The following is a 10,513-nucleotide window of genomic DNA, read 5'->3' as shown; positions in this document are numbered from 1 at the left end:
GCCAGTCCAGGTTTGATGCAGGATACAGGATGCTTGGGGCTGGTGCACTGGGATGACCCAGAGAGATGGTATGGGGAGGGAGGGGGAGGGGGGTTTAGGATGGGGAACATGTGTACACCCGTGGCGGATTCATGTTGATGTATGGCAAAACCAACACAATATTTTAAAGTAATTAGCCTCCAATTAAGATAAATAAATTTATATTTAAAAAATAAAATGAAACACAAAGAGAAGATTTCAAAGGGCCGCATATACATGTAATTGGATTCCCAAAGAGGAGGGCAGGCATCAAAATAAATTGAATAAATAATGGATAAGAATTTTCAAATTTGATGAGAGCTATAAATACAATTGCCAACATCTGCTGGATCATGGAAAAAGCAAGGGAATTAAAAAAACAAAACATCTACTTCTGCTTCACAGAGCATGCTAAAGCCTTTGACTGTTTGGGTCACACAGACCGTGCAAAATTCTTAAAAAGATGGGAATACCAGACCACCTTACCATCTTCTGAGAAACCTGTATGCAGTTCAAGAAGCAACAGTTAGAACCGGACATAGAACAGACTAGTTCAAAAATGGGGAAGGAGTTCATCAAGGCTGTATATTGCCACGCTGCTTATTTAACTTACATGCAGAGTACATCATGAGAAATGCTGGGCTGGATGAATCCCAAGCTGGAATCAAGATTGCCGGGAGAAATAGCAATAACCTCAGATATAGCAGATGATACCACTCTAATGGCAGAAAACAAACAGAAGCTGAAGAGCCTCTTGATGAGGTGAAAGAGGAGAGTGAAAAAGCTGGCTTAAAATTCAACATTCAAAAAATGAAGATCATGGCATCCAGCCCCATTACTTCAGGGCAAATAAATGGGGAAAAGGTGGAGACACTGACAGATTTTATTTTCTTGGGCTCCAAAATCACTGCAGATGGTGACTGCAGCCAGGAAATTAAAAGACACTTGCTCCTTGGAAGAAAAGCTATGATAAACCTAGACAACATATTAAAAAGCAGAGAGATCACTTTGCCAACAATGGCTCATATAGTCAAAGCTATGGTTTTTCCAGTAGTCATGTATGGATGTGAGAGTTGGACCACAAAGAAAGCTGAGTGCCAAAGAATTGATGTTTTTGAACTATGGTGCTGGAGAAGACTTTTGAGTGTCCCTCGGTCAGCAAGAAGATCAAATCAGTCAATCCTAAAGGAAATCAGCCCTGAATATTCATTGGAAGGACTGAGGCTGAAGTTAAAGGTCCAATACATTGGCCACCTGATGCGAAGAGGTGACTCATTGGACAAGACCCTGATGCTGGGAAAGACTGAGGGAAAGAGGAAAAGGAGGGAACTGAGGATGAGATGGTTGAATGGCATCACTGACTCAATGGACATGAATTTGAGCAAACTCCAGGAAATAGTAAAGGACAAGGAAGCCTGGTGTGCTGCCGTTTACGGGGGCGGAAAGAGTTGGACACGACTTAGGAACTGAACAACAACAAACATAAATACAATAAGCTCAATGAACCACAAACACTGGAAAGATGAGGAAATCTATATCAAGGCATGCCATCATGAAATTGTTTCAATCCACAGATGAAGAGGAAATCTTAAAAGAAGCCGGAAAATGAAAGCAAATTTCTCATCAAAACCAATGCAATCTAGAATACAATGGAGCAACATTTTAAAAGTATCCAAAGAAAAAATCACTCTGATTTTGGATTGTGCAAAGATTTCTTAGCTATAAGGCCAAAATCATGATTCATTAAAGGAAAAAAATAATTAGACTTCATCTAACTATGTACTTATGCTTTTTAAAACACTGTTAAGAGTTTGGAGTAAGACAGAGACTGGGAGAAAATATTTACAAATCATATATGTGATACAGAATTCATAATTGGAACATATGAAGAACTCTCTAGACTCAGTATCATGAAGATAATAAATAACACAATTAAAAGTGGACAAAAAGATCTTAAAAGACATATTACTGACAATAATATATGAATGTCACATAAAAAGCTGTTAAATATCATAAGGGGAAATGCAAATAAAAACTATAACATAACTCTACACACCAATTAGAATGTCAAAAATTATAAGATTGCCCTACCAAGTGTTAACTAGAATATGAAACAATTGGAACTCATACACTGCTGATGGAATTATTTTTAAAAGGCATGATCTCTTTGGACAACAGCTAGCAATTTCTTAAAAAGTTAAACATACACCTGGTATATGACCTAGCCAATCTACTTTCATGTATTTTCCCAAAAGAGATCAAAGTCTATCTCCGTGCAAAGAATTTTACATAAACGTTCATAAAAGCTTTGTTTATAATAGGCCAAATGTTCAAACAGCCGAAATGTTCTTTGACATGTTAATGGATAAACAATAAAGTAAAGGACTACTGTTACAGCTACAAGTATGAATTTAAAAATAATTATTCTGATTGAAAGAAGCCGGATGCTCCTTCCTCTCTCAGAAAAAGAGTATGTCTTTATGGCTTTTTATATGATATTCTGGAAAATGCAAGATATCTATGATAACAGAAAGCAGACTAGTGATTCCCTAAAAATAGAGGATGGAAAGGTGTGGGATAGAGGGATAACTGAGAACCAGGAAATGTTTGGAGGTGACAAATGTGTTCCTTGCCTTGAAGTGGTGATGTGTACATGGGTGTATCCATATGTCAAAACCTATCAACTTGTAAACTATAAGTATGTGCAGTTCTGTGTATGTCAGTTATACCCCTTAAAGCTGTTTATAAGTAACTCATGTTTAAATATTCTGCTTCTTGACCTCCAGAGCTATTGATACTATTTCAAACCTGGTCCTCCAGAATTTGCTGATTCTCTGAATCCTCAGTATCGTTTCAGTGAATGAATCACACCATATCTTAAGAATAAACATAGTTAGGAGAAAGGGAAAACACTCTGGAAGTTATAATGTGTAGCAATTAGAGATGTATCATAGGTTTTGTAAGTGTGGTTCATAGATGGGATAAGCAACATATTATGCTTGCTTTAAGCAACTCAGCACTGATTCAGTTCAGTTCAGTTGCTCAGTCGTGTCCGACTCTGTGACCCCATGAACTGCAACACACCAGGCCTCCCTGTCCATCACCAACTCCCGGAGTTCACTCAGACTCATGTCCATCGAGTCAGTGATGCCATCCAGCCATCTCATCCTCTGTCGTCCCCTTCTCCTCCTGCTCCCAATCCCTCCCAGCATCAGAGTCTTTTCCAATGAGTCAACTCTTCACATGAGGTGGCCAAAATACTGGAGTTTCAGCTTTAGCATCATTCCTTCCAAAGAACACCCAGGACTGATCTCCTTCAGAATAGACTGGTTGGATCTCCTTGCAGTCCAAGGGACTCTCAAGAGTCTTCTCCAACACCACAGTTCAAAAGCATCAATTCTTCGGCACTCAGCTTTCTTCACAGTCCAACTCTCACGTCTATACATGACTACTGGAAAAACCACAGCCTTGACTAGATGGACCTTTGTTGGCAAAGTAATGTCTCTGCTTTTGAATATGCCATCTAGGTTGGTCATAACTTTCCTTCCAAGGAGTAAGTGTCTTTTAATTTCATGGTTGCAATAACCATCTGCAGTGATTTTGGAGCCCCCAAAAATAAATTCTGACACTGTTTCCACTGTTTCCGCATCTATTTCCCTTGAAGTGATGGGACCAGATGCCATGATCTTTGTTTTCTGAACGTTGAGCTTTAAGCCAACTTTTTGTCTCTCCTCTTGCACTTTCATCAAGAGTCTTTTTAGTTCCTCTTCACTTTCTGCCATAAGGGTGGTGTCATCTGCATATCTGAGGTTATTGATATTTCTCCCAGCAATCTTGATTCCAGCTTGTGCTTCTTCCAGCCCAGCGTTTCTCTTGATGTACTCTGCATATAAGTTAAATAAGCAGGGTGACAATATACAGCCTTGACATACTCCTTTTCCTATTTGGAACCAGTCTATTGTTCCATGTCCAGTTCTAACTGTTACTTCCTGACCTGCATATAGGTTTCTCAAGAGGCAGTTCAGGTGGTCTGGTATTCCCATCTCTTTCAGAATTTTCCACAGTTTATTGTGATCCACACAGTCAAAGGTTTTGGCATAGTCAATAAAGCAGAAATAGATATTTTTCTGGAACTCTCTTGCGTTTTCCATGATCCAGCGGATGTTGGCAATTTGATCTCTGATTCCTCTGCCTTTTCCAAAACCATCTTGAACATCTGGAAGTTCACGGTTCACATATTGCTGAAGCCTGCTTTACTAGCGTGTGAGATGAGTGCAATTGTGCGGTAGTTTGAGCATTCTTTGGCATTGCCTTTCTTTGGGATTGGAATGAAAACTGACCTTTTCCAGTCCTGTGGCCACTGCTGAGATGGAAGGTCTCAAATACTGATTCCCAGTAAACCCTTTACTTTGCCATTCATTAGTTACTTGTTTACCGGTTAGTTATTCTCTACCTCTTCCTACTTGGTCTGTTTTGATCATTTCTGCAGTTATAGTAGAACTATAAACACCACAGAAGGTCCTCATTAAATATTTTTTTTAAAAATTTATTGGAGTATAGTTGATATTTAACTTCTATACAGAGTACATCATGAGAAACGTTGGGCTGGAAGAAGCACAAGCTGGAATCAAGATTGCCGGGAGAAATATCAATAACCTCAGATATGCAGATGACACCACCCTTATGGCAGAAAGTGAAGAGGAACTCAAAAGCCTCTTGATGAAAGTGCAAGAGGAGAGTGAAAAAGTTGGCTTAAAGCTCAACATTCAGAAAACAAAGATCATGACATCTGGTCCCATCACTTCATGGGAAATAGATGGGAAAACAGTGGAAACAGTGTCAGACTTTGTTTTTGGGGGCTCCAAAATCACTGCAGATGGTGATTGCAGCCATGAAGTTAAAAGACGCTTACTCCTTGAAAGGAAAGTTATGACCAACCTAGATAATATATTGAAAAGCAGAGATATTACCTAGTCATCTGTTTTATAATGTTAGTGCATATATGTCAATCCCAATCTTCCAAATTATCCTCCCTCTGCCTTAGCCCCTAGTATCCATAATTTGTTTTCTATTAAATCTTTATTAAGAGAATGATTGCATTTTACTGCTTCTGTATAGAATGTATATCTAGATATTCAACAATCCTAATGGTAAAGATCCTCAAGTCATCACAATTTCACTGGTTTCAAGGTTTTCTAGTCTTTAAGAAAATTTTAGGTTGTGTAACAATCACTACAAGGTAGCTCTAAAGCTTCCCTTCCTAGATCACACAGTACCCCTCTTTCTCTGCCATGTTCACATCTGCTGTACCTGAATGAGGAAGACTGCAATACGATCGGTGTTTAAAAAGCCCAGATTCTTAATTTTTTCCTAAGTCAGACAGAATTAAATCTGCCTGAAGCTCCATCTGAAGGATCTTGCTGCCGGCTATGATGTTGTGAGAGATCCTGTAAGAAAGCCCAGAAAGGAGCTGTGAATAGCCTCTAGGAGTTGAAGTGGAATAAAAGTGGGTATTTCCTGATGCTGACCAATAATCATAAAACAAAGACCTCAGTCCTACAACTGTAAGGAACTGAATTCTACCAAACCCAAATGAGCTCAGAAGGAGATCACTCCTTCCTCTGAGCCTCCAGATAAGGACCTAGCCTGCTGACACCCTGACTTCTGCCTGGTGAGACTCAGGGAAAGAACCCTGCCTGGACTTTGGACCTGGATTGGGATAACAGAGTTTGTGATAGATTGTTTTACAGGAGTAGAAATGTGTGGTCACAGAGATGTGTTTTCCTGTGGCAATATTAGCAGGGATTTAGGGGCAGTCATTGGAATCCAGAGGCAAGGTGTAGGCCATCTGTTTTGACTGGTGCAGACCTAGCAGGTGCAGTGGCTTTGGAGCCAACAGTTCTGCTGATGGCCCTCTTGTTTTCAGCTTTACCATCATGGGAGGGGTTGGAATCATCTGGCAGAACAACAGCTCTGCCGTGTTGTCCTGGAGTCTAAACCCGACTTATCCAGCCCCTCTAATGTTCCTCCTATTAAATAACTGCTTAAACATAAGATAATTTCTGCTCTATGCTACTAACCTTGACTGTTATATCTCCAAATCTCTCCTACTTCTTAAATACAATGACATCTGTCAGCTTATTTAAATCTCTCAAGTACTGACCACTCCTTCTTAAAAATCCTTCCTTTGGTTTTGAAGACATCTCACTGCCCTGGTTTCTCTTATATGTTTCCTCTACTAATTTTCCTTCCATATTGCTGGCTCCTTTTCATTTGACAAACATGCATTAAGCACGCTTGAAGACACTGTGTGTGCAAAGTACAGGAGTCCCACCAAGAACTGATCATGGTGGGGACTTCCTTGGTGGTCCAGTGGTTAAGAATCCATCTCCAATGCAGGGGATGTGGGTTCAATCCCTGATCGGGGAACTAAGATCGTGCATGTCCTGGGGCAACTAGGCCCATGTGCCACAACTAGAGAAAGTCCATACTCCACAATAAGGAGCCTGTGCACAGCAGTGAAGACCCAGTGTAGCCAAAATTTAAAAAAAAAAAACACAAAACTGAGCGTGGACCCTGTCCTCCAGGGACTTACCAATATGTAAATGATAACTATACAAGGTGATAAAATCTATAATGGAGATGGGTAAAATACACTCTGGAAGCCCAAAGAAGAAACCATATCACTCTTGAGGTGGTCAGGGAGTACTTCATAAGGATGATGGCACTGAGCAGAGTCCAGGATGAGCTGACCTGTTTCAGACAAAGGAAGGAAAGGCATTCCTGACAGAAGGAACAGAGAAGGTGAAGGCATGGAACTTTGAAAATGTGACATATTATAGGAGCAGCCAGGAGTTTGCTGAGGCTGGTTTTCTGGGTGCAAATGTGAGGTTAGTAGAGAAGTAAAGTCAGGATTTGTATAAAAGGTGATATGTGGACTGGATCCTAAAATAAAGAATTTATGGGTGATAGTTATCATACTAAAGTTCTTCAACTTTGATGATTACTCATTATATTCAAATAAAGTCTGAACTCTTTGGCTTGTTTAAAAAGGTCATTGATCACCTGACTCACTCTCCAGTGTCAAACCAGTTTCCTCTCCCTTAACATCCAATCATTCATTTCTTTGCTCATTCATTTGTGCTGTGCTTAGTCGCTCAGTCGTGTCTGACTCTTTTTGATCCCATGGATTGTAGCCCGCCAGGCTCCTCTGTGCATGGGGATTCTCCAGGCAAGAATACTGGAGTGGATTTCCATGTCCTCCTCCAGGGGAATCTTCCCAACCTAGGGATCAAACCCAGGTCTCCCATATTGCAGGCAGATTCTTTACCATCTGAGCTACCAGGGAAGCACAAGAATACTGGCGTGAGTAGACTATTCCTTCTCCAGGGGATCTTCCACCCATGAATTGAATCAGGGTCTCTTGCATTGCAGGTGGATTCTTAACCAGCTGAGCTACCACGGAAGCCCATCCATTTATTTTTTAGTCATGCCAAGCAACTTTCAGCATCTTAATTCCCAGACCAGGGATCAAACCTGGGACCTGGAAGTGAAAACACCAGGCCTTAATCACTGGACCACCAGTGAATTCCCTACTTATTCATTTATTTAGTTGAGGGGACATCGGGCAGTTGAGGGGAGTGGATGGAGGAAGCAGATGATGTGAGAGGCTCAGGTCATTGAAAGGACTTTGGCTTTTATTCTAGATGAGACAGAAAGTTGGTTGAGGGGCCTGATCTATTTTACATTTTAAAAGAATCAGCCTGACTACTCTCTGGAGCGTTGAATAGGGTGGGAGGCAGAGGGTAAGCAAGAAATAAATAAGGAAGTTATTTCCATAATGCAAAAATGACTAGAGCTTAGACCAGAATGAAAGTGGTAGAGATCTTGAGAAGGGTTATGATTCTGTATATATTTTAAAGTGGAGATAATAGGATTTGCTGGTGGATTGAATGCAGGGTATAAGGGAAAAAAATAGGAACCAAGAGTGTTACCAAGGTTTTTGGCCTGAGCCACAAGATGGAGATAGTTTCAATTTGCATTAGAGATCATGGGAAAAGTAAGTTTTAGAGGAAATAGCAGGAGTTGTTTTTTTAGCATGCTGATTTTGAGATGTCCATCAGAGATCTAAGCTATGTTTTGAGTAAGCAGTGGGATATAGGTGTCTGGAGTTAGAGGAAAGGTTCAGGTGGGACTTGTGGGTGGTTTACTTGGTATTTAAAGCTTTGAGAAAAAATAAAGCTATGAGATTGGATGAGATCACCTAGCAAGTACGAGTACATGGGGAAGAAAAGTACAAGGACTGAGCCCTGGGGGCTCTAGCTCTTACAGTTCTGGAGGATGTGGAGAAACCAGCAAAGGAAACAGGAGGGTGTGGCCACTGAAGGAGGAGGGGTGATCTCAGGGGGTTGTCAAGCCCTGGAAACCAAGTGAAGAATGTGTTTCAAGGAGATAGGGATCAAATGGGTCAAGTACTGATGGCAGGTCAAGTAGGATGCAAGGTCAAAGAAATGATCTTTTGGAATTTGCAAAGTGGAGATCATTGGCACAGGGCAAGGACAGTTTCAGTAGCACTGGGGAGAAGGCTAATTGGAGTGGGTCAAACAGAGAGCTGGAGGAGAAGGACTAGAGACAAGTGGATAAGGCTGTTCTTTCAAGGAGTTTTGTTACAAAATGAAGGAGAAATAGGCAGTGGTGGGGAAGGAAGGAAGCAGGGTCAAGAGAGGGCTTTTTTTCTTTCTAAAGTTGGAGAAATAACAGCCATTTTGTATTGTCCATTCTGCGGATGGCAGTGATGATGTGGGAGAGTGGGGGAGAATTGCTGGCAGCAGTGTCCTTGAGAAGGCAGAATTGCCTCAAGTTAAGCACCCAGAGAAGAACTGACTCAGAGAGGGATGACAGGTCATCCAAGAACATGGGAAGAAGTGAGATGGTAGATGTGGTAGCGGGTGATTTTGCAAGTTCTCTATTCACTGGTTGCATTTTCCCAGTGCAATAGTAAGCAGAGGTATAAGATGAGAGAGAATAGTTGGAGGTCTGCAGAGAAAGGAGTTGGGAAGTAGTCATCTAGAGGTATAATTGAGTAGCCCTGTGACCTTATCTGTGGTCAGTGGGCCTGAGGTAACCGTTGTGTGTTTTTCTCCAGTCACATTGGGTGTTGATATGAATAAGAGGTGAGTTCAACTGAACCTCTTGCAGTTCCCTACCTCTTTATCATTTCACAGACTGTTCCATCTGGAATGGAATGTCCTCTTTACCCTGTTTATTCATTTTTCAACTTGTAGCTCAACTGCCACTTATTTAAGCCTACTTGGCAGAGTTAATTAATGACTCCCTTCTTGGAGCTATTGTGGTACCTATGCATCTATTGTGATAGCTGTCATTTTATACTCATTTGTTTCTCTGTCTCCCTAGTTAGTTTGGCTTCTCCTTGAGGGTGTCAGCTCAGTAATCTGAATTCCCAGTATTATATTTGGCTCATAGTTGGCATTCATAAATTGCCTATTGAATTGAATTCCATAGAGAATTCATAGGGAAATTGAATTCCATAGGGAAATTAGCAGAAAAGAGTCAATAGGTAAGAGAGGGAGGGTCTAGAGATAGAAAGAAGGTGATATTTGGAACCAGGCTCAGCTGCTCTACAGGAGGGTAACTCCTCCTGAGGATGAATAAGATAACTGCTGACTCAACTTTAGTGATGGTGTGAACTTGAAATGAAACCTATGTAAATTGGGTCAATAATGTTCATTTCCATGGAGTTTGCTTTGAGGATCAAATGACTTCATAAGTGTGGAAGAATTTTGTAAATGAACATGTACTACACAATGTACACAATTTCTTACAACACTCTATGTCATGGTAGTAGAAATGTATTAAATTTGTGTATCTTATTAGCATATAGGCTGTATAACGAAGTGGAGAATGAGTTAAAGATAGAAAGTATGATGATAGAATCTTCTTTTAGTCTTTCTACTCTGAAAAGTCTCTACAAAAGATAATCATCATGGTCTCTTTCAGTTACAGCTTGTTCCCATGTCACTCACTGTCTCTGAGCCAGAAACCCTGGCATGACCTACTTTGTAAGGCCAAGAGGTGTGTAGACAGCCAGACGTGCCAGTACATCTCTCAAGGAGCAGGAGGTGAGCCTGCTGATCTGACTGGTTGATGCCACAATGCACAAGTTCAGGACATGTCTGTGCTCAGGAAAGGCCAACCTTCTACAACATTCCAACACTCAAGGGAACTTCCTAACACATTGGCAATATTAACAATTCTAAAACAGTACAGTGTTTAATCCTTGATGCTGACAGGAATTACTTTAACACAGGTTCTGACTTTTATTGCTAATTATCTATGTGTATTTGTTTTAGGCTTCCCTCAACTTTCACGTTTTTTAAAGCAGGGACCATATTTTATATGGTCCTTTATATCCTTGGTCCACACATGCCCACTACTGTATTTTACGGGCACTCAATTTCCATCTGTTGTAGATGGG

This window comes from Bubalus bubalis, chromosome 8 (assembly GCF_019923935.1).
Source record: "Bubalus bubalis isolate 160015118507 breed Murrah chromosome 8, NDDB_SH_1, whole genome shotgun sequence".
Taxonomy (NCBI): domain Eukaryota; kingdom Metazoa; phylum Chordata; class Mammalia; order Artiodactyla; family Bovidae; genus Bubalus; species Bubalus bubalis.
Note: the sequence above shows the minus strand (reverse complement) of the source record.